Source organism: Lynx canadensis, chromosome D1 (assembly GCF_007474595.2).
Source record: "Lynx canadensis isolate LIC74 chromosome D1, mLynCan4.pri.v2, whole genome shotgun sequence".
Taxonomy (NCBI): Eukaryota; Metazoa; Chordata; class Mammalia; order Carnivora; family Felidae; genus Lynx; species Lynx canadensis.
In genome coordinates, this window is record NC_044312.2 from 58,914,680 (window position 1) to 58,940,110 (window position 25,431).

Consider the following 25,431-nt stretch of genomic DNA (forward strand, 5'->3'; position numbering starts at 1 on the left):
CTGAGGATATAACTCTCATTGGTGATAGGGTGTGGTCATAGAGGACAGCTGGACTATTTAAATTATTTCTTTTTCTTTCCTTCTCTGGCTCAGTATAGAGTTGAAATTTGGGGGAGTAGATCTTAAAAATGGAAATGGGGTACTTGGCTACCTTAGTTGTAGAGCATGCAACCCTTGATCTCGGGGTCATGAGTTCAAGCCCCATGTTACTTAAAGATTTAGAAATTGAAATATTACATATATACAGTAAGATGGATAAATATTCAGTATACTGTTTGATAAATTTTTATGAAGTGAACACAGCCTTGTAACTACTATTCAGATTAAGATGTAGAACATTACCAGGGTCCCAGAAGCAGTTATTACTCCTACCTTCCAGTGGTAACCAGTACACTGATTCTTACCAGAATAATTGTTACTTTGGATTTCTTACTGTTTTTGAATTTAAATTAAATAATATCATGTACTATGTACTCTTCCGATTTCTTTCATTCAGCATTAAGTTTTGAGCTTCATATATGTTGGATATGTAGATTCATATCTGTTAGGTATACCTAGGTGTAGAACTAGGTATATACTGGGTCACCAGGTATATATGTATATTAGCACTTAAGTAGTTATAGCTAGTTTTCGAAAACGATTGTACCAGTTTACATGCTTAGCAGCAATGTATGAAAGTTTCAGTTGCTCCACATCTTTGCCAAGAATTGGTATTGTCTGAAATTAAAAAGTAACATTCTTTTTAATTTTTAATGTTTATTTAATGTTAGCACAGAGCCACAGAGCCGGACGTGGGGCTCAAATTCAAGAACCGCACAGTCATGACCTCAGCTGAAGTCGGATGCTTAACCGACTGAGCCACCTAGGCGCCCCAAAAAGTATACATTCTGTTGAATGTATAATAATATCATATTTTTAATAAGCCATTTAAAAATTGATGTATAACATGCATACAGAAAAATGTGTAGATCCTAAGTGCACAGCTCCATGAATTTTCAGTGAACACACCCCTATAGCCAGTACCCTGGTCAAGAAACAGAACCTGGATGGCTTAGTCATTTGAGTGTCTGACTCTGGATTTCAGCTCAGGTCATGATCCTGTCGTGGGATCAAGCCCTGCTTCAGGCTCTGTGTTGGGTGTGGAGGCTGCTTGGGATATTCTCTCTCTATCTCTCTCTCTCTGACCCTATCCCACACTCAAGCATGCTCTCTCTCTCTCTCAAAAAAAAAAAAAGAACAGAATATTAACACCACCCCAAAAATCCCTCTTGTGCTCCCCCTTTACTGCCCTCACTCTTACACAAGTACTCACTATACTGTTTTCTTATACCGCCTTATTGAATTATATACCACGTGAAACTATCATCACAATCAAGATAAGAACATGTCTATAGCTACCAAAAGATTATAATGTCTCATTATAATCCTTCCCTTTCACTCACTCTTCAGTAGTCATCTTTCCCCCATTATTACTCAGGCAATCTCTAATCTACTTTCTATCACTATAGATGAGTTTGCATTTTTTAGAAGTTTAATTCCATATAAGTAGAATTATATGTACTCTTTTGTTTGGCTTCTTTCATCAGCATAATTATTTACAATTATTGCATAATTATTTCAGTTATGTTGTATCAGTAGTTCATTTCTCTTTTTTGCTGAGTAGTATTGTATGGGTTTCCACAATTTGTTTATCATCACTTTTTTTTTTTTAAGTTTATTTCTTTTGAGAGAGAGAGAGAGAAAGAGAGAAAGTGTATGTGTGCGTGGGAGGTACAGAGAAAAAGGGAGAGGGAGAGAGAGTCCCAAGCAGGCTCTGCACCAGCAGCACGGAGCCCCACACAGGGCTTGAACTCAGGAACCATGAGATCATGACCTGAGCCAAAGTCAAGAGTTAGACCCTTAAGCGACTGAGCCACCCGGGTGCCCCTATGCATTCACCTCTTGATGGATATTTGAGTTGTTTCTATTTTTAGATATTAGAAATAAAGCTACTATGAACATTTTTGTGTATGAAATGGTTTCATTTTTCTTTGGTAAATACATTGGAGTATAATGGCTGGGTCTTTCTTAAATAACTGCCAAACTGTTTCCAAAGACATTGTACTATTTTATGTTCCCATCAGCAGTATGTGAGAGTTATCAGTTGCTCTGCATCGTCCCCAACACTGCATATAGTCTTTCCAATTTCAGATATTGTAATAGGTTCATAGTGATATTTATTGTAGTTCTAATTTGCATTTACATAACAGTTAATAATGTTAAGCATCATTTTCATGCATTTATTTGCTATTGGTACATACTTGCAATACATATTGGTACATTTTTGGTGAAGTTTTCAAATCTGCTAATTTAAAAAAAGTTATTTGTTTTCTTATTTAAGAAAACTTTTCATTATGAAAAATTTTCAAGCATATATGAAAGTAAGAATTAGAACACTGAATTCTTATTAGCTGTAACGCAGCCGTAGCTATTACCTACATCACCAAACATTTCATTTATAGCTTCCTGCTTGCTGTCCCTTGCTAGTTACTTTTTAAAAATACTTCTGAGAGGCATAATTTATGTATCATTGAAAATCATCTGTTTGTGGGGCACCTGGGTGGCTCAGTTGGTTGGGTGTCCGGCTCAGGTCATGATCTGGCAGTTTGTGAGTTTGAGCCCTGTGTTGGGCTCTGTGCTGACAGCTTGGAGCCTGGAGCCTGCTTCAGATTCTGTGTCTCCCTGTCTGTCTGTACACCCCCCAAAACGCCCGCGTGCTCTCTTGAAAATAAACATTAAAAAGAAAATCATCCATTTGTAATTAAATGTTTTTTTTTTTTTTGCAAATTTATAGATTTATGCAATCATGAGCACAGTTCAGTTTTAGAATATTTCTGCAAATCCAAGTTTTCTGTACTTGTTTGTAGTCAATCTCTGTTGCCCAAGGCAACCGTCAGCTTTATGGCTCTATAAATTTGCCTTTTCTGGACATTTCAGAAAAATATACTCCTACAAAATACAGTCTTGTCTGGCTTTCGCTTAGGAAATTTTTTTTTTCCAAATGTTTTTGAGGTTCATACATGTTTTATCATGTATCAATAACTCATTCCTTTTACTTGTGAATAATATTCCATGGTAGGGATACACACACACACACACACACACACACACACACACACACACAGTACATTTGTTTATCCATTCACTAATTGGTAGGTATTCGGATTGTTTCTAGTTTGGGCTATTATGTATAATGCTGCTATAGACATTCACATAGTAATCTTTAATTGGACCTATGTTTTCATATTCTTGAGTGTATACCTAGAACTGGAATTGCCAGGTCATTTTGGTAAGTTTATTTTTAACTTTTTAAAGAAATAGTCAAACTGTTTTCTATATTGGCTGTATAATTTGCACTACCATCAGCAGTGTATGAAGGTTCTAATTCATCCATGTTCTTGCCAATACTTCTCATTGTCTTTCTTTTTAAAGTTTGTTTATTTTGAGAGAGAGAGAGAGAGAGAGAGAGATAATGAGAAGGGGAGGGGCAGAAAGAGGGAGAGAGAGAACCCCAGTCAGGCTCCATACCATCAGTGCAGAGCTTATTTTGGGGCTCAGTCTTGCAAACTGTGAGATCATGACCTGAGCTGAAATCAAGTGTCCTATGCTTAAATGACTGAGCCACCCAAGCACCCATCTTTCTGATTATAGCCATTATCATGGCTGTGATCATTTTGCCACTGTGAACTGTGAACATTCTTGTATGTGTCTTTTGGTGACTGAATGTAGTCTATTGGGTATATAACTAATGAGTGGATTTGCTGTGTCATATGTATTTAACTTTGGAAGATTTTTTGAAATGCTTTTCTAAAGTGATTATTGTTATTTACACTTCTACCAGTTGTGAGTGAGAGCTGTAGTTGATTTAAAACTTTGCTTTTGGGGGCATCTGACTCTAGATTTTGGCTCAGGTCATGATCTTGGGGTTCTTGGGTTCAAGCCCCAAGTGCTTGGGATTCTTTCTCTCTTTGTCTCTCTGTTCTTCCCCTGTGCTCGCTCATGTATGCTGACTGCAGTTGTGACATGTTGTCAATGGTTAGATATGCCCTGATTTCAGAGATCTTAAAATGCTTAGAAAAATATGTATCTTTTTTTATTTAAAAATTTTTTTAAATGTTTTTTTAGTTTTTGAGAGAGAGAGACAGAGTGCGAGCAGAAGAGGGGCAAAGAGAGAAGGAGACACAGAATCCAAAGCAGGCTCCAGGCTCTGAGCTATCAGCACACAGAGCCTGATGCAGGGCTGAAACTCATAAACCGTGACATCATGACCTGAGCCGAAGTCGGATGCTTAACCAGCTGAGCCACCCAGGCACCCCTAAAAAAATACGTATCTTAAAAAAATTTTTTTAAATGTTAATTCGTTTTTGAGAGAGAGAGAGAGAGAGACCGAGCACAAGCAAGGGAGGGGAGAGAGAGGGAGACACAGAATCTGAAGTGGGCTCCAGGCTCTGAGCTGTCAGGATAGAACTTGACGCAGGGCTCAAACCCACAAACTGCGAGATCATGACCTGAGCTGAAGTTGGATGCTTAACCATCTGAACCACTCAGGTGCCCCTAAAAAATATGTATCTTAATAGAATTGATTAGTTGTCTTCTTTTTTTATTCAGGCTATGTAGAGATTTCATTGTTTGAAGAAAAGTTGAAATGGTGGGGGGGACATTAAGAAAGGATGCTCCTACTGGCTTTTTTCTTTTATCACCTGAGGAATATGTTGCAAAATAAAATATTCATAACATTATATATATATATATATATAATATTCATATTGGGCTTTTGTCTTGATTTTGGGGGGGGGCTGTATGGAAGTAGATATATAAATATTTGTATGTATTGCTATAGCCACTGGCTACATATTTTTCAATTTATGGACAAGAAATGGGACACTAATTCAAACGAAGAAATTTTCTATCTGAAATAAATCAAATTAATGAACTGGGAAAATTACTTCCCTGACTTTTTTTTCTTCCTTCATTTTTGAAAGGAAAATGATGACCATTCTCCCTTCCATTCTTTTCAGGCTACACAGATATGCTAATGAGTATGAAACTGCTTCTCAGTCTATGTGTACCTGTATAAGATGGTCTTTATTGTTTTACTGCCTTAGATAGTTTTCCTAATCTCTGTAAATTGTTGTAACCTAGCTTTGTTAAATAATGGATTTCCCTAGTATAAAGAGGGTGATGAATTAAATTTGTGGGCCTTTGCACATGGAGTATTAGATATCCCAAGTCCTCATCTCTGGGAAATAGTATGAGATAAAGTAATGGGAGGATCTTCTTGCCTTTGGGAAGCATTGTAAAAATTCTCCCACTATGAGAACATCTACTGTTTCATTAAAACAACTACTTAACTATTTTATTATGCCAGAATTTTTAAACAACTATCTCTTGAAGTCTTAAAAATTTTTTAAAAGTCTTTAAAAATACAACAATAATTTAGATTTTATAATATAAATCCATGCGGTAGGGTTGACTTTATTGAAATTTGCTTTATAACCCAAGTTATCTAAAATGTATTTCTAACAAGAATCAGTTAACAGTTACTACTTTAAGCCATAAGAGATTTACAAAAATTTCCATTGTGTTAACTGATTTTAGATTTTGGAATTTTTTTACTGAATTGAATAGAAATATCATGAAGATATTTTCCTTTAATCTTTTGTTTGGAGAAACTGCAAATCTACAGAAATGTTGAAAGAATTATATACTGAAGAATAATGTTAATTGCCTCTCAATATTTTTAAGTTTATTTATTTATTTTGAGAGAGACAGAGACAGCATGAGTGGGGGAGGAACAGTGGGAGAGGGAGACCAAGAATCTAAAGCAGGCTCCACACTGTCAGCACAGAGCCTGATGCAGGGGTTGAACTCACAAAACCATGAGATCATGACCTGAGTTGAAACTAAGAGCCAGACCTTTAACTGACTGAGCCACCCAGGCATCTCTAATTGCCTCTGTATTAACCTAGTTACTAACATTTTGCTATATTAATGTCAGTACACATTTTTTTTCTAAGCTGGATTGAGAGTAAGTTTCAGTCATCATCCTTCTCTTCTACATATTTCACTTTGCATCTTCTGAGAACAAGACCATTTTTCAAAATATAATGTCATCATCACATCAAAGATAATGAATAATAATTCTTTAATATCAAATATGTAGTTTATATTCAGATTTCCTCATTTATTCTCAAAATGTCAAAAGCAGTTTTCCCAAGATCCAATTAAGGTTTGCACATTGCATTTGGTAGATAATGTTTCTTGATTTTATTTAGAATATTTCCTCCACTTTTTTTGTTTTTCATAACATTAACTCTTTGATAAGTCTGGTCATTTGTATTATAAAATGCTTTTTTGTATTTGGAATTTTTTATATTTGGGATTTTTTGTTTCTTTCCTTCATGATTAGCTTTACATTAAATATGAGCAGAAATACTATGTAGGTGATATTGGGCCTAATAAGATTTTACAGTTTCTCTTAGTGACTTGGATAGATTAGAATGCAACATCACTAATACTACCATTTTTCAAGCCTGATTGAATCTATAATAACGATGATAGGTTTTTGTCTTTTATTTTCAAAATTGTCTCAAGCTATGTATTTTTTTTTTTTTTTTGCTATATTATATATTTCTGGTACTCTAAGAAATGAAGTTTTGTTATGTTAAAGTTTTGGCAAGGCATAATTGGAGAAAAATCAAACATTTGAGAATTTAATTTTAACTTTTACATTTCAGATTAAGCACTAATGTAAAAGCCAATATATGTTCTTAACCATTACATGTAGATGCATTTAAAAATCAACTGAGGGGTGCCTCAGTCAGTTGAGTTAATCCGACTCTTGATTTGGCTTGGGTCATGATCCCAGGGTCGTGGTATTGAGCTCTGCTCCGCGTCTGCCTCTGCTGGTCGAGGAGCCTGCTTAAGATCCTCTCTCTCCCTTTTCCTCTATCCCTCTCCCTTGATCACGTGTGCGCATGCTGTCTCTCTCTCAAAAATAAATAAACATCTAAAATAAAATTAAAAAACAAAATTTAAAAATCAACTGAAAATTATAATTTGCCCTTATTGTGGGAATTTCCTTTAGAGAGTCTGGTACTTGTTAAATTGAAAGTATGTAAAACATCTTTGTTACCAGTTGTCTAATGATAATTTTGGTAATGACCCTGTTACAGCCTTCCTTTTCAGAAAATTCCATAGTTTTTCTATTTGTTGTTGGTACATGACCTACCACAAAAAGAAATGGTCAAGACTACCACAAAAAGAAATGGAATTGCAATTTATATAAGCACTTTTATTTTATTTATGTATTTATGTATTTATTTTAATTTTTAACTTAATTTATTTTAAAAAATTTTTAGTGTTTATTTTTGAGAGAGAGAGAGAGAGAGAGAGAGACAGAGTGCAAGCAGGGGAGGGACAGAGAGAGAGGGAGACACAGGATCCAAAGCAGGCTCCAGGCTTCCAGCTGTCAGCACAGAGCCCGGTACAGGAGCTTGAAGTCAGGAACTGTGAGAGCATGACCTGAGCTGAAATTGGCTCTTAACTGACTGAGCCACCCAGGTGCCCCTTTAATTTTTTTTATTTTTGAGAGAGAGCACACATGTGCATATGAGAGAATGCAAGCAGGGGAGGGGTAGAAGGAGAGAGAATCTTAAGTAGGCTCCTCGACCAGCACAGAGCCCCATGCCACTATCTCCATCTTAGCATGAGATCATGACCTGAGCTGAAATCAAGAGCTTAATCGACTGAGCCACACAGGTACCCTTATTTGAGCACTTTCAATCTCCTCTACCAGTTTCAATGTTAAAACAGCCTTTAAAAGTGTGGTGGTCGTGTTTTGGTTCCTTTTTAATATTTTAGTCTGGTGGTTTGCCTCTGTCAGGAGCTCAATCTTGTGAATGTTATTTCTTTAGTTAGATATTAAGAGAATCTATGTACTAGAAGGATTCACCACATTTAATTTTTTTATAAAGTACTATTTTTAAATTAGAAGGTTTTTAAAAGATATACCAGTTTCCACGTGTTGAGAAATATTTATCAAACACTCTTCTAGGTACTGTGACACTACCCAAAAAAGTCCTAAAGCTTAGAGAGCTTACGTTCTATCGGTGTGTTGTCTTCCAATTAAATATATTAATTTCTTTTCCTTCAAAGGCACTGATATGGCATTATAACCAATTGTAAAAGAATGATCTCTATAGAATTATATTACTAGTTGCATAATATTGTCATCCTCTGTGCAAAGGATTGATTGGCCAAAAGGGTTGAATATTATTTGTGAAATATAGAGAGCATTACAGATAAGCCACCCCAATAGAGAAATATTATAAAGGAAAATAATTCAGATGGATTGATCATATGACAGCAATTTGAAAAACGTACCTTAAACATATGCACAGTAAACCTGTAATACATTTTTAGGGGGATGTTAGAAGAAGGAAAGACAATCATATTGCATAACCTTACTTACACCTAAAGGGATTTGAGCAATAAACTTTTTCAAGTTTCTTGGTACTTTCAGTTTCCTACAAGAGTATTAATGCTTTATTTTTAAGCCTGGTTTGTGAAATTCACTTTGTAATTCTCCAGAAATAACAGATGTGTTGCATATCTATTTATCCAAACAGAAGAAATGAATCTCTGAAAACACAGAAGCCATGTAAGAGTCACTAAACAACCTTAAATATTAGGGTAAAATCAAGTCTGGCTTTTGACTGCATTTAACTTACCACTTGAGGTGTTGGTAAAATCATTTGCAGTATTCAAACTGAAAATGCTAAAGGCAAGTTCTGTGTATTAATTTATTTCCTGTAGTCTTTGGCAGAATGCTGCTAGTGAAAGAAGGATACAAAAGGTTACTGTGGCTAGAGAGAAGGAGCAGGAAAAGATTGTGGACTTTAAGGGCGGTTCCTTGCCTGAGGACAAACAGAACAAATATGGACACCCTGTCAAATAGCCTGTGGTGACACACTGTTGTGCCTAAAGTTTTTGCTATTTTTATTCTTTTGAGAAAGAAGTTTATGAAGAGTTGGGCATACTACCCAAGAAGTTAGTGTTATGTGTATGTGGTGGGATTCTTTTTTGGTAAATTTCATCAGCATAGAAATTTAAAATGTAACTTAATTTAGCCTTGTGCAGTTAGCTTTCTGGCCATTGCTGTTACAGAAGATTGGCAAAATTGTTTGAAATGGTGGACTATATACTTGGAGCTTTTTGTTCTACCAGTCTCTTCCCGTAGAACAATGAGGATAACTATCTGGAGAGAAGATTGAGGATTATTTTCTGTGTTTATGTTGATTCTTAATTTTATTTATTTATTTTTAAATTTCTTAATGTTTATTTTTGAGAGAGACAGACAGACAGACAGAGATAGGAGCCTGAGCGGGGGGAGGAGCAGAGAGAGGGAGACACAGAATCCAAAGCAGGCTCCAGGTTCTGAGCTGTCAGCACAGAGCCTGACTGTGGGGCTCAAACTTATAAGCCTTTGAGCTGTGAGATCATGACCTGAGTTGAAGTTGGATGTTAACCGACTGAGCCACCCAGGTGCCCTGTCTGCTCTAATCTTTATTATTTTCTTCCCTCTGCTAGCTTTGGGTTTAGTTTGTTCTTTTTTTTCTGTTCCTCATATTCCCCCCCGCCCACCAGGGCTACTGGCTGCTTGGTTTATTTTCCACTTGGTGCAAGGCACATGGTTACAGGGTGTTGGGAAGGCTTGCCTGTGGCTTGGGTAGTAAAAAGTGGCATTCTCTCAACTTCCTTTTTGGTGTTTTGTTATTTTGATGTAAAAGAACCCAAGTACTTCTGCCACAGCCCAGCTAGTCTAGGAGGGGAGGGGAGGGAAAAGAGGGAAGGGAGGGGCTCTGATGAGCCTAGAGCCTCCTGAAGCCTGACAGGGACCCCTCAGGACTGGGGCCCGGTGTTGGCTTTGCCAGGCTGGCCACCAGGCCGCTTCCTCATGGCTTCCAGAGCCAGGTCTCAGGTGATCGAGCTGCCGAAGTCCTGGGGAGATTCCCAACGCTCTGGGGACTCCAACACTGTATCCATGAATGGGAGAGTGGACTTCCTGAGAAAGAAGCTTGCCCACCAGTGACCTCGGTTGGCCTTGGGGAGACGCCAGTAATAGTCGTGGGTGGCCACGAGTGAGCCGCTGGAGGAGATGACTGCCATGCTGTCGCTTGTGGGCCTGTTGCAAGGTGACCCCTTGCAGGCCTCGTTGTGCAATAATGGGTGGCAGGGACAGGGACGCTAGGCCACGGAGCCCTTTTGCAGAGGAGACCCCCCAAGGCTGCTCCACGACCAAAGTGCATGCGGAGTCTCTGTTCCTTATGTTCTAAAGTTAGGTTGTTGATCTGAGATCTTTCTTGTATTTTAATATGTGCATTTATAGCTATAGGGGTGGCTGGGTGGCTCAGTTGGTTAAGCAGCCAACTTTAGTTCAGGTCATGATCTCACAGCTTGAGGGCTCATGGGTTCGAGCCCTGCATCAGGCTCTGTGCTAACAGCACAGAGCCTGGAGCCTGCTCTCAATTCTGTGTCTCCCTCTCTCTCTGCCCCTCCCCTGCTTGTGCTCTGTCAGTCTGTCTGTCTCTCTCTCTCTTAAAAATAAATAAACATTAAAAACAAATTAAAAAACATTTTCCCTTTGGCACCGCTTTCGCTGTGTCCCGTAATGTTTAGTATGTTGTGTTTTTCATTTTCATTATTCTCTAGATAGTTTCTAGTTTGCCTTATGATTTCTTCTTTGAGCTAGTGGTTGTTTAAAAATGTGTTATTTTGGGTGCCAGGGTGGCTCAGTTGGTTAAGCATCTGACTCTTGATTTCGGCCCAGATGATGATCTCACAGTTGTAAGATTGAGCCCTGTATGGAGCTCCATCCTGGGCATGGAGCCTGTTTAAGATTCTCTCTCCCTCTCTCTTTGCCCTGTCCCCTGCTTGCTCTTTCTCTCTCTCTCTCAAAAAGTGCATGTTTCATTTACACAATTTTGTGAATTTTTCAGTTTTCTTTTTTTTATTGATTTCTAACCTTTTCCCATTGTTGACAAGGAAGATACTTTGTATATCTATCTTTTAAAACCTATTGAGACTTCAATTTGTGGTGGCCTCTAATGTATGGTTTTTCTTGGAAAGTGTCCCATGTGTGCTTGGGAATAATGTGTGTTCTGTTGTTATTGGGTACAGTGTTCTGTTTATATTTGTTAGGGCTAGTTAATTTTGTTGTTGTTTAAGTTTTCTCTATTTCCTAACATTCTATCTGGTTGTTCTGTTTATTTTTGTGAGTGAGATTTTGAAGTCTTTATTAATTTGAAGTATCTAATTCTCCTTTTAGTTCTATCAGTTATTGCTTCATATATTTTGATGATCTTTCACTAGGTACATGAACATTTATAATTAATAAGTATTCTCATTGTATTGAAACTTTTATTAATGTATGATGTTCTCTTTGTCTTGTGACCTTTATTTATTTATTTTTTTTGAGTTTATTTATTTTTGAGATAGAGGAGGGGCGGGGGGCAGAGAGAGACAGAGAGAGAGTCCCAAGCAGACTCCGCACTGTCAGCACAGAGCTCAGTGCAGGGCTGGAAACCATGAACTGTGAGATCATGACCAGAGCAGAAATTGAATTGGACGCTTAGCCAACCAAGCCACCCGGGCATGCCTCATGACCTTTCTTGACTTATAATGTATTTTGTCTGATATTAGTGTAGCTCTCTTTTGGTTGCTATATGCATGCAATATCTTCTTTTTACTTTACTTCAACCTGTTTATGTCTTTGGATTTCAAGTGAGTCTTGTGTAGACAGCATATAGTTGGATCATGTATTTTTACCCATGCCAATCTGTTTTTTTATTGGAGTGTTTAATCCATTTATTAAAGTAATTACTGATAAGGACTTAATTATGTCATTGTGCTCTTTGTTTACTGTGTGCCTTATAGCTTTTTCATTCCTTATTTTCTGAATTACTATCTTTTGTGTTTATTTCATTTTTTTGTAGTGAAATGTTTAAATTACTTTCTCATTTCCTTTTATGTATATTCTATAGCTATTGTGTTTGTAATTAGCAAGGGAATTACATTTAGCATCCTAAAGTTATGACACTCCTACTTGAATTTATACCAGCTTAACTTCAGTAACAGAAAAGCTGTTCTTTTAAGGCACCATTCCCACCCTTTTCACTTGCTAATATCCCATAATGACATTTTAATACATTGTATGCCCCAAAATATAAACAAGTAATTTTCAAAATGTATTTAGTTTCTTAAATTATGTAGAAAACAGGATTTGAGTTACAAATCAAAGTTACACTAATACTTGCTTTTATGCTGATAATTTTTTTCTTTAAATGTATCAGTCATGTAAATCATATACAAAACAAAGTATAGTTACAAATCATTGTTACAATAATACTGTATTTTGTAATTGTCCATATATATACCTTTAGTGAGATCTTTATTTCTTCATACAGCTTCAAGCTACTATCTGGTGTCCCTTCCTTCCACCCTGCAGGACTCCCTTGTGCATTTCCTGCAAGGCAGGTCTAGTGCTCACAAACTGTCTGAGCTTTTGTTTACTTGAGAATGTCTTTAATTTCTCCCTCATTTTGAGGGACAGTTTTGCCAGATACAGAATTCTTAGTTGACAGGTTTTTTCTTTTAGCACTTTGAATATATAGAACCACTGTCTTCTGGCCTTCAAAGTTTTTGATGCGAAGTCTCTTAGCATTCTTTCTTTTTCTTTCATTCATTCATTCATTCATTCATTCTTAAACTATTATTATTATTTTTTATTTTAGAGAGCAGGAGTCAGGGAGAAGGGCAGAGTTAGAGAGAGAGATTCTCAAGCAGGCTCCACACTCAGCCCAGAGCCTGATGCAGAGCTTGATCCCATGACCCTGGGATCATGACTTGAGCCGAAATCAAGAGTCAGATGCTCAACCAACTGAGCCACCCAAGTGCCCCTACAGGAATTTCTCTCTTTGTTTTTTGACAGTTTAATTATAATATGTCTCAGTGTGGGTCTCTTTGAGATGTATCCTACTTGGAATTCATTGAACTTCTTGGATATTTATATGTCATTCATCAAATTTGGGAGGTTTTCAGGCATTATTTCTTCAAATCTCTGTCCCATTCTCTCTTCTCCTTCTGGGACTCACATGATGCATATATTAGTCTGCTTGATGGTGTCACACAGGTTCCATAGGCTTTATTTACTTTTTTCCCCCAATCTTTCTCTTCCTCAGACTTGATAATTTCTATTGTCCTATTTTTTTTTTTTAATTTTTTTTTCAACGTTTATTTATTTTTGGGACAGAGAGAGACAGAGCATGAACGGGGGAGGGGCAGAGAGAGAGGGAGACACAGAATCGGAAACAGGCTCCAGGCTCTGAGCCATCAGCCCAGAGCCTGACGCGGGGCTCGAACTCACGGACCGCGAGATCGTGACCTGGCTGAAGTCGGACGCTTAACCGACTGCGCCACCCAGGCGCCCCTCTATTGTCCTATTTTTGAGTTCACTGATGTTTCTTCTGCCTGCCCAAATTGCCCTCTAGTGAAATTTTCATTTCAGTTGTATACTTTTCAGCTCCAGAATTTGTTTTTGGTTTCTTTTTAGGTTTTTTTATTTCTTTATTGATATTTCCATTTTGTTCACACATTGTTTTAATTTCTCCATACTTTAGTTCTTTGAGCATTTGTAAGTCCCTTGTTTTAAAGACTTAGTCTAGTTTATACACTATAAGTTCTTTTTTTGGGAATAGCTTCTGTTGATCTAATTTTTTTCTATGAACAAGCCTTACTTTCTTTGTATGCCCTGTGATTTTTTTGTTGAACATGAGACATTTTAGTCTAATAATGAAACTCTGGACCTCTCCCCCTTACTCAAGGTTTAGTTTTTGTTTTTTTGATTGTCGTAGGCTCTCTCTGTGCTGAGAATCGGCCTGAGCGGTAAACTTAAGGTCTTACCAAGTTTTTTTCCTGAGGTTTTCCCTGTCCATACATGGTCACTTTCTAATTTTCCTGCATATGCATATTCTAGTCATGATCTAGTCATTCATTTGAATGTTCTAGTCGTTAAAGTCTAGCTTCTGAAAGGGAAAAAAGCCAAAAAAAAAAAAATGTAGGTGAGGAAAAGGGTGCTACTTCCTTAAATTTCCTGTAAATCATTTAGAGGGGCTTGCAACACTTGGGAGAGGTACAACAAAATGGCTGCCTTCCTCTTTGTCTCTACCTCTGTGATCTTAGAAGCAGCAGTTAGCAATCTAACAGATTTCCAATATTTGGAGGCGAGGGTCCTTTTTGCCTGCCTTGGTTTCCACAAGCTCTGTGCAAGCCTCTCCAGGAACATGTACACAGCTGTTTGCCATGTGTCTGGAGGATGAATAGCTGCTAATCTGCTAAGAGCTGAAATTGACTGAAATTAGCCAGAATTTATTTTACTCTTCCAAATCTTCCCCTGGAAGTTACAAGCCTTCAGCCTCTCCAGAGTTCCAAAATAGTTACAGCAGACAGATTCTGCTGCAATAGTTATCCTCTAGGTGGGGAGACAGATTCCTGGGGCTTCCTACTCCACCATCTTCCCAGAATCCTCTGCCTGTTGCCTTCTTTTTAACCAAGAGTCTAGTGTGTTTCTGACTTTAACTCTGATTACAAATTTGTGTTTTTGATCTAGGGAGATAGTTACTTCATTTAATGTCTATTTTTGTTTTGTTTGTTTTCTTTTTTAAATTAATGTATTTTTTATTTGATTTGTAGGTTTTGAGTGGGATGGGTAGATAATACATGAAAACATGAATTTATTATATGATCTTAACTCAAAGTCTTTCTTAGTCTTTTTTAAAATGTTTATTTATTTTTGAGAGAGCATGCATAGGTGTGTGGGGGAGGGACAGAGAGAGAAGGGGACAGAAGATCCACAGCGGGCTCCATGCTGACAGCAGAGAGCCCAATACGGAGCCTGAACCCACAAACTGTGAGATCGTGACCTGAGCCGAAGTTGGATGCTAAACTGACTGAGCCACCCAGGTGCCCCCTTTCTTAGATAGTGTTAGATAGTCTTAAAAAAAATTTTTTTTAGGGGCGCCTGGGTGGCGCAGTCGGTTAAGCGTCCGACTTCAGCCAGGTCACGATCTCGCGGTCCGTGAGTTCGAGCCCCGCGTCAGGCTCTGGGCTGATGGCTCAGAGCCTGGAGCCTGTTTCCGATTCTGTGTCTCCCTCTCTCTCTGCCCCTCCCCCGTTCATGCTCTGTCTCTCTCTGTCCCAAAAATAAATAAAACGTTGAAAAAAAAAATTTAAAAAAAAATTTTTTTCTTTAAATGTTTATTTATTATTGAGAGACAGAGAGAGACAGAGCATAAGCATGGGAGGGACAGAGAGGAGGAAACACTGAATCTGAAGCAGGCTCCGGGCTCTCAGCTGTCAGCAGAGAGCTTGACACGGGGCTCGAACTCATGAACTGTGAGATCATGACCTGAGCTGAAGTTGGATGCTTAACTGACTGAGCCACCCAGGCATCCCAAAAGATTTCTTACGTTAATCAAGGATTACTTGAGGGTATGGTAAACCTGACATCATTTCTTTAACTGTAGGTTTTCACTGTCTTGGAAAGAGAATCAGTGCTCAGATTTCCAGAAATTTGAGTGTTGGCAGTAAAAAAAAAAAAAAAAAACCACGGAGGAAAATTTTAATAAAATTTGTAATTAGTTTCTCAGGACTTCATTTGGTACTGGGATTCATAAAACTTGAATTTTCATAGACTAAAAGCTAGTTTTGCTTCTCTTCTTACATTGGAATGAAGAGGAGAAATACTGGTTGACTTTCAGCAAGCCAAACCTAGTGGAAGATAAAACTGGAGTGGGGAAGGGTGAGCCTGCCTCATTTTTAGGGATGGTAATATCTGACATTTATATTTATAGTTTACATACAATGAAGTGCAGTGTTGATAGCTTGCTGTTCACTGACAGAATGTTTTCTGTAGCCTCCCCTACAAGTTTTTAATCTTAGAAGAGGACCCTAGATATTAATTTAAAAGAGAAAAGAAATATTATAATGTAATCTATCCTTTTCTATTATGAGGTTTATCTACTTATTTTAAAAAATGAAACTATATTAAGGTGTGAAACATGATGCTTTGATATACATATACATCATGAAATGATTACTATCGTTAAACTAACGTAGCTGTCTCCTCAAATAGTTACTTTCTCTTTTTTCTTTTTCTTTTTTTTGTGGGCAGAGCACCTGATACTTACATTCTTTTTAGCAACCTTCCAGTATACAGTACAGTGTTATTAACTAGAGTCTTGGTGCTCTGTGTTAGATCTTTATACTTACTCATTCTGATCAACTGCAACTTTGTATCCTTTGACCAACACCTGTCCATTTCTTGTACCTCCTGACCCCTGTAACCACAGTTCTCCTCTCTGCGCATGTATTTGATGACATAAAAGTCAGATCATATAATAATTTTCTTTGTGCATTTGGTTTATTTTCCTTAGCGTAACGTCCTCTAGGTTTGTCCATGTTGTTGCCAAATAGCAGGATCTCCTTCTTTTTTTAAGGATGCCTGCTATATATTACAGACAGTTAACCCTGGAACATTGTAAGCTCCTACCCCTGCACGGTCAAAAATCTTCATGTAACTTTTGACTCCCCAAACTTAACCACTAATAAATACTGTTGACTGGTAGCCTTATTGATAACATAGTCGTTTAACACCTATTATGTGTAAAATGTTATTAAAATCGTAAGTTGGGCACCTTGGTGGCTCAGTCCGTTGGGCGTCCAACTTTGGCTCACATCATAATCTTGTGGTTCATGAGTTCGAGCCCTGTGTCGGGCTCTGTGCTGACAGCTCAGAGCCTGGAGCCTGCTTTGGATTCTGTGTCTCCCTTTCTCTCTGCCCCTCCCTGGCTCGCACTCTGTCTCTCTCTCTCCCTCAAAAACAAATAAAGACATTAAAAAAGTTTTAAAAAAAGAAAATTGTAAGTAAAATAGGTTTACTCCATTTATAGTAAAAATTCCACACAGAGGTTCAAACCCATGTTGTTCAGTGGTCGGATGTATACATATAACACAATTTCCTTATCCATTCATCTGTCAGTGGATCCTTAGTTGTTTCCCTGTCTTGGTGATTGTGAGTAATGCTGCAGTGAACGTGCTTCTGTAGATACCTCTTCAAGGTACTGATTTCATTTCCTTGGATTGCTGGATTATATGGTCATTTAGTTTTAGGTCTTTTATTTTTTTTTAAGTTATTTATTTCTTTAGTAATCTCTCCACCAGTGTGGGACTGGAACTCACCACCCTGAAATCAAGAGTCTCATGCTCTTCTAACTGAGCCATTCAGGCGCCCCAAGTTTTAAGTTTTGGAGGAAACTGCATATCATCTTCCATAATGACTATACCACTTTACACCCCCACCAATACTTTATGAGTGTTTGTTTTTCTTTGGATCTTTACCAACACTTGTTTTCTTTTATCTTTTTGATAATATCCATCTTAAGAGGCATGAGGTAATATCTCATTGTGGTTTTGATTTGCATTTCCCTGATGATTAGTGACATCAGACACCTTTTCATGCACCTGTTGGCTATTTATGGAAAAATGTCTAGAAAAGTCCTTTACTCATTTTTTCAAAAAATCAGGTTGTTATTTTGCTATTGAGTTGTGTAAGTTCCTTGTATATTTTGGGTATTAATCCCTTATCAGATACATGGTTTTAAAATATTTTCTCCCAATCTATAGGTTGCCTTTTCATTTTGTTGATTGTTTTCTTTACTGTGAAGAAGCTTTTTAGTTTGATGTAGTCCCACTTGTTTATTTTTACATTTGTTGCCTGAGCTTTTGGTGTCATATCAAAAAAAAATCATTGTCAAGTCCAATGTCAAGGAGCTTTTCCCCTATGTTTTTCCTTCTAGGAGTTTTATAGTTTCAGGTCTTATACTTATGTCTTTATTTTGAGTTGATTTTTGTGTATGGTGTAAGATAAGGATCCATTTTCATTCTTCTGCATATAGATACTCAGTTTTCCTAACACCATTCATTGAAAAGACTGTCATTTCCCCATTGTGTGTTCTTTGCATCAGTGTCAAAAATTACTTGATTGTGGGGGCTCCTGGGTGGCATAGTCGGTTAAGCGTCCGACTTCAGCCAGGTCACGATCTCGCGGTCCGTGGGTTCGAGCCCCACGTTGGGCTCTGGGCTGATGGCTCGGAGCCTGGAGCCTGTTTCCGATTCTGTGTCTCCCTCTCTCTCTGCCCCTCCCCCGTTCATGCTCTGTCTCTCTCTGTCCCAAAAATAATAAAAAACGTTGAAAAAAAAATTAAAAAAAAAATTACTTGATTGCGTATGTGTGAGTTTATTTCTGGGTTCTCTATTCTCTTCCATGCTCTGTGTATCTTTTTTCTTATGCCAGTACTGCACTTGTTGTTGTTTTAAATTTTTAATGCACTGTTTTGATTACTGCAGCTTTGTAAAATAGTTTGGAGTTGGGGAACATGATTCTTCCAACTTTGTCTCAGGATGGCATTGGCTGTTTGTGACCTTGTGTGTTTCCTTATAAATTTTATTTATTTTAATTTTTAAATTTTTAAATGTTTGTTTATTTTGAGAGATAAAAAGCATGAATGGGAAGAGGGAGGGAGGGAGAGAGAGAATCCCAAGCAGGCTCTGCACTGTCAGCGAAGAGCCCAGTGCAGGGCTTGATCTCATGACCACAAGACCATGATCTGAGCCTAAAGCAAGAGTCGAACACTTGACCGACTGAACCACCCAGCTGCCCTTCATTATAAATTTTAGATTTTTTTTTTCTATTTTTGTGGAAAAAAACCATTGGAATTTTGATAGGGATTGCATTGAATCTGTACATCACTTTGAGGAGTATGGACATTTCAACAGTGTTAATTCTTCTAATCTGTGTATGTGGAATATCTGTCCATTAGTTTGCAGCTTCAGTTTCTTTCATAAGTGTTTTACAGTTTTTACTCTACATATCTTTCACCTTCTTGGTTAAATTTATTCCTAAATATATATATATACATATATATATATATATATATATATATTTTTTTTTTTTTTTTTTTTTCGATGCTATCCTAAATGGGATTGTTTTTGTGATTTCCTTTGGAGATAGATCATTGTTGGTGTAGAGACAAACTTGTAGGTTGATTTTTATTTTATCCTACAATGTTATTGAATTTGTTTATTCTGACAGATTTTCTTGGGGGTCTTTAAGGTCTTCTACAATTAGGATCATGTCCTCTCTAAACAGATAATTTTACTTCTTCCCTTTTGATTTGGATGCTTTTTATTTCTTTTGTTTGTCTGATTGCTCTTGGTAGTACTTTCAGTACTATTTTGGATAAAAGTGCCAAGAGTTGGAGGCAGCTGAGTGGCTCAGTCAGTTAAGCATCTGACTTTGGCTCAGGTCATGATCTCGTGATTCGTGAGTTCATGCCCCATGTTGGGCTCTGTGCTGATAGCTCAGAGCCTGGAGCCTGCTTTGGATTCTGTGTCTCCCTCCCTCTCTGTCCCTTCCCTGCTTGCACTCTGTCTCTCTCTCTTTCTCTCTCTCTGTCTCTTTCTCAAAAATAAACATTAAAAAAAAAAAACTTAAAAAAAAAGTGCCAAGAGCGGACAACCTTATGTATGTAATTTATGTATGTAACTTTAACGTGTGTTGTACTAGTAGTATTAAAATCAGAAATCTAGTCAGTTTGATTTTTAGGTAATTGACAGGCATATCATGGTGACATCCAGTCATACTAGTGTTATACTGAGTATGTTACATCTGAGACTTCCCATTTTTGACTGAACATTGTTATATATAGTATACTAGGTAATGCCTGATTATCAAGGATATAAATGCCAAATTGTTATGGCATAAGCCTGACTAATTTTATGATACTAGAAAAAAGTTGTAAGACATTTATTTATTTAATTTATTTATGAGCACAGGCAAAAGTTTATTGAAGTATAAAATCAGATTAAGAATAGTATGAAAGCTGTCTTTACAGAGAGGGAGCATTCAGAAGTGAATACCCCAAATGTTGCAAAACTTTTAAAGGATGCAGCATTGGCAGTCCCGAGTGCTCCAGTGCCTCAGGCCCCTCTTAGCTTCCTCAAGGAATGAAGGGTTCCCATTCCTGGTATAGCTGTGCATGTGTAATACATTATTTGGGAAGTTTGATATAAAGTGTCAAAGGCTGACCTTGATTTAGATTAGGAGATAGAACCCTTTTAATATAAGTTTTGTTGATGACAGATAAACTGGGTGTCTTAGATATCTAGTAACTGATGTAAAAAGTGAAATCAGGTAAAATGGAATAGTCATGATGGCCATGTAGAGGAGGTAAATATTCAGTTATTTAGGTGTTTTTTCCTTCCTCCCTTCTTCCGTCCCTCCCTCCCTCTCTCCACATATTCTCTATTATATAGTTTTCATATTCTCTGTAGTATAGAGTCCTTACTGTGGAGGCTGCTTTCAGGCACACATGCTTGAGCAATGGAGTACAGACAGTCCCATCAAGGCAACCTACCTTAAAATATCCCTAGGCCCTAACTGACCAACGGGCTACTTACAACCAGGCACAGTTATCAAAAAAGGAAGAATTCCATATGTCGCCATACCTCCTCATCTTCCCCCTTTAAAAACAGCCCCCTTCTACTGCTTCATTGCAGAGAGCCTCTCCTCTGCTGTCCTGCTCACTGCTCCCTAGCAATGTATTCAATACACTTTTGTCTCCTTTGTTTGGCCTCAGGTGAGTTCATTCACCTTCTGTGCCACCCGCTTCCACCTGATCGTCGCCCCACATTTGGGGGCCCCCATCCAATCTAGAGACACCTGTTTGACACACTTCCCTCTATTGGCTGTGAAGCCAGGAAGCAGGGAGGTAACTTGGAACCTCCACAATTCCCACAGTGAGGAAATGCTGGTGGAATGTTTTTGCTTTCCCTTCTGAAAGGAATCACTTGGCCTTGATGCTCCTTGTGGCCTCAGTGTCTATGCCTGGAACCCATATATTGTATTCTAGGTACTGTGCCAGTCACTTAAAGACAGTATTTTACTCAGTCCTTCATTAAAAAAAAAAAAAAAAAAAAAAAAAAATACTACTAAGCTCCCTCTGCCTGTCTCCGGGTAGCTTCATTCAGTATGTCCTTCAAGGTGCAGATCAAGTGTTAGCCTGTTTTAGGATTTTACTACCTCATCTTTTCCTGCTCCGTCTGGATTTGGTAGCCCTTAAGTGTACCTTAGTATCTTTTTTGCTTCTGTCACTTCTCATCCTGTTATACCCTTCTCTTCACCCATTTTGCATAGTCTCTGGTATGTGTTTAAATACTTGGTGAATGTTTATTTAGAGAATGAATGAATGAATGAAGAAATACAGTTTCAGGTTTTGAAAATGAAAGTAATCTTTAATTGAAATTTGCCCCATTTCAAGTGTTAAAATTGATTAATTTTTGCAAAGTTGAAGAGACAAATGTACCAAAGCAGTAGTGTTTTTGCTCTGAACATGGATGACTTTTAGGATCTAGGGAAACAAAACAATTTTTTAAAAGGTTACATATATTGAAGGTAAACAGTGTTCTGCACTAATGCCTATATTCCCTAGTAGTTAGATAGAAATAACTGGTATAAATCAAACAGCAGTTTGTTTTCAATCTAAGAGATTTTAAAGATGGAGACCATCTATTTACTTGAGGCAGAGTTTCACAGGGTATTTATACCTTGGCTCTTAAATTTAGAAAATGGATTTTATTAGTTTATCTAGAAGAAATCTTCCAATAAAACTAACAATCTACTGGGGTGCCTGGGTGGCTCAGTTGGTTAAGCGACCGACTTCGGCTCAGGTCATGATCTCGCAGTTTGTGAGTTTGAGCCCCATGCTGGGCTCTGTGCTGACAGCTCAGAGCCTGGAGCCTGCTTCAGATTCTATGTCTCCCCCTCTCTCTACCCCTCCCCTGCTCACGCTCTTTTTCTCTCTGTCTCTCAATAATAAATAAATGTTCTAAAAAAAAAAAAAAAAACCTAACAATCTACTTACGATAGGAAATTTACCTAGTCAGATTAATTATCTTTAAGGCACTCAGGAAACAAATTCACAGATCAAAAGATTGTTAAATAAACATTGAATTTGAACTGAGGGAGTGAGTTCAGTTGTCTTTCGTGGGGTGGCTTGTGATAAGATTTTAAAAAAATTTTTTGTTTTGGTAAAACATATAAACATAAAATTTATCATTTTAAAGCGTCCTAGCCAAAGGGGCACCTGGGTGGCTCATTCGTCCACCTCTTGATTTTCTGCCCAGGTCATGATTTCATGGTTCATGAGATAGAGCCCTGTGTCGGGCTCTGTGCTGATTGATTTGGGCCTGCTTGGGATTCTCTCTCTGCCTCTCCCCTGCTTGTTCTCTTTCTCTCTCTCTCTCTCTCTCAAAATAAATAAACGTTTTTTAAAAATTAAAAAAAAAAAAAATAAAGTGTACAAGTAAAAACAAAAGTATAAAAGTGTCATTTAAGTACATTTGCAGTGTTGTGAAACCATCACCAGTATTTCCAGAACATTTTCATCACCCTAGATTGGAATTCTGTACCCATTAAGCAATAACTCATTTGCCATTCCTGATGTTTTCTGATCTTTTTGTCTCTATGAATTCTCCTATTCTGAATATTTCATAGGAGTTGAATCATATAATCATATAATAATTGTCCTGTTGGAGTTAAGTGTTCCAAAAGGATATTCAACTTCTTTATTCTGGAGATTGTCTAAATAGTAGTTTTCAAACATATTTTGATTGTTTTATTACATCTATAAAAATTTAAGTGATATATGTGTGTTTATTTTTAAATTATATACATGTGTTCTGTACTATTATATGCATTATAAAATATGCATAAGAAGTTAAAGTATTATTTAAAATATATTGCCAATCAGTATTGATCACATCCTGCTATCATTAGCTTATATCTCAAGGCATAAAATTCTTTTTTTTTTAATTTTTAAAAAGATTTGTTTATTTTGAGAGTGAGAAAGAGCATGAGAGAAGGTAGAGGAGGGGCAGAGACAAAGGGAGAGAAAGAATCTCAAGTAGGCCCTATGCTGTCAGCAGGCAGCCCAACATGGGGCTCGATCTCATGAACAGTGAGATCATAATCTGAGCTGAAATCAAGAGTTAGACACTCCAGCTCAACTGCCTGAGCCACCCAGGTGCCCCTCAAGGCATAAAATTCTAATTGTCTAATTTCTTAACAGATTTTATCAGATGGTCATTGTATCTACTTTATGTTGTTGTTGATAAAGAACTCTTTGTATTGTTAGAAAGTGTCAGCTCTGCCGTTTGCATGTATTTGAATCATTAGAATTTAGTATGTTTTACGTGTTATCTTTTAAAACTAGTTATCTATTTTGTGAGGACCAATCACAAATGACTCAACCAGGTACATGTACACTGCAATATATTCAAATACTTTAAAAGTTAGTGCATAAATCAGGATGTTACTATAGCTTCTCCGTGTTGTACAACATCCTTTCTTCCCCACAGTACCTTGTGTACTGTACTGTCCAAGTGAGGAGTAGGGGTGGGATGCTCCAAAAGAGTACCTATACTTAAATGTTAGTACAATTTAACTTACTTCTTTTTTGGTAAAATTAAATACAGATAGTACAAGTATTTTCTTTATATATGCATGTGGACTTAATTTATATACTCACATGGAATGCATTTACCTCAGTTTCACTGCTCTAACGCTGTGGTCTGGTCATCTAACACCTTTTTCCTGGTGTGACTTGGTTAATCATTGTTAATTATTTTACAATTTTATTAAAAGAGTAGAAACATATCAGGCCAGATAATAATAATACTCTTTTTTTTTTTTAAGTTTTTGAAACGTTTATTCATTTTTGAGGGACAGAGGGAGACAGAGTGTGAGTGGGGAGGGGCAGAGAGAGAGGGAAACACAGAATCCAAAGCAGGCTCCAGGCTCCAAGCCGACAGCACAGAGCCTGATGTGGGGCTTGAACTCACGAACCACGAGATCATGACCTGAGCTGAAGTCGGACATTTAACTGAATGAGCCACCCAGGCGCCCCGATAATAATCATATTCTTATGTAGATTCTACTTTTCTTTCTCCTATTAGATATCTTGTTGGATTTGGTAAGCACCAGTCTTATCGATAATAAGTTTACAAAGTGTACACTGAGGGGTGCTTGGGTGGCTTAGTTGGTTGAGCATCTGACTTTTGATTTCATCTCAGGTCGTGATCCCAGGGTAGTGGATCAAGCCCTGTGTCAGGCTATGTGTTGAGTGTAGAACCTGCTTAAGATTCTTTCTCTCTCTCTCTGCCCTTTGCTTCTCTCTCTCTTTCTCTTTCTCTCTCTCTCTCTCTCTCAAAAAAAAAAAAAAACAAAAAACAAAAACCTTAAACCTTTAAAAAGCTTTAGTTTAAGGTGGAGACTTTTTATTCACTTAATTCTCTTAAAATAAGGTTTTTTAACTGTACTGAATTTAAAAGTATTTACTCCCAAATTCACATCCACCAGAACCTATGAATGTGACCTTATTTTGAAATAGGTTCTTTGCAAATGCAATCAAGTTAGTATGTGGTTATACTGGATTAGAGTAGGCCCTAATTCAAGGACTGTTGTTCTTTTTTATTATTTATGTATTTATTTAGTTTACTTACCAGCATGTCACCTTATTTTATTTATTTTCTTAATTTTATTTTATATTTTTTAAAATTTACATCCAAATTAGCATATAGTGAAACAATGATTTCAGGAGTAGATTCCTTAATGCCCCTTACCCATTTAGCCCTTCCCCCCTCCCACAACCCCTCCAGTAACTTTGTTCTCCATATTTATGAGTCTCTTCTGTTTTGTCCCCTTCCCTGTTTTTATATTATTTTTGTTTCCCTTCCCTTATGTTCATCTGTTTTGTCTCTTAAAGTCCTCATATGAGTGAAGTCATGATATTTGTCTTTCTCTGACTAATTTCACTTAACGTAATACCCTCCAGTTCCATCCACATAGATGCCAATGACAAGATTTCATTCTTTTTGATTGCCGAGTAATACTCCATTGTATATATATATATACCACATTTTCTTTATCCATTCATCCATTGATCGACATTTGGGCTCTTTCCATACTTTGGCTATTGTTGATAGTGCTGCTATAAACATGGGGGTGCATGTGTGGTTTTGAAACAGCACACCTGTATCCCGTGGATAAATGCCTAGTAGTGCAATTGCTGGGTCGTAGGATAGTTCTATTTTTAGTGTTTTGAGGAACCTCCATACTGTTTTCCAGAGTGACTGCATTCCTAGCAGTGCAAAAGGGTTCCTCTTTCTCCTCATCCTTGCCAACATCTGTCGTTCCCTGAGTTGTTAATATTAGCC

The 25,431-nt window shown here is 37.4% G+C and overlaps 1 protein-coding gene and 1 pseudogene across 1 annotated transcript in view; one reads left to right on the plus strand and one right to left on the minus strand.

Annotated features, from left to right (window-relative positions):
* FCHSD2 (FCH and double SH3 domains 2) overlaps positions 1-25,431 on the plus strand; it is a 295,613-nt gene that overhangs the window by 51,052 nt on the left and 219,130 nt on the right.
* LOC116738367 lies at positions 9,943-10,209 on the minus strand (annotated as a pseudogene).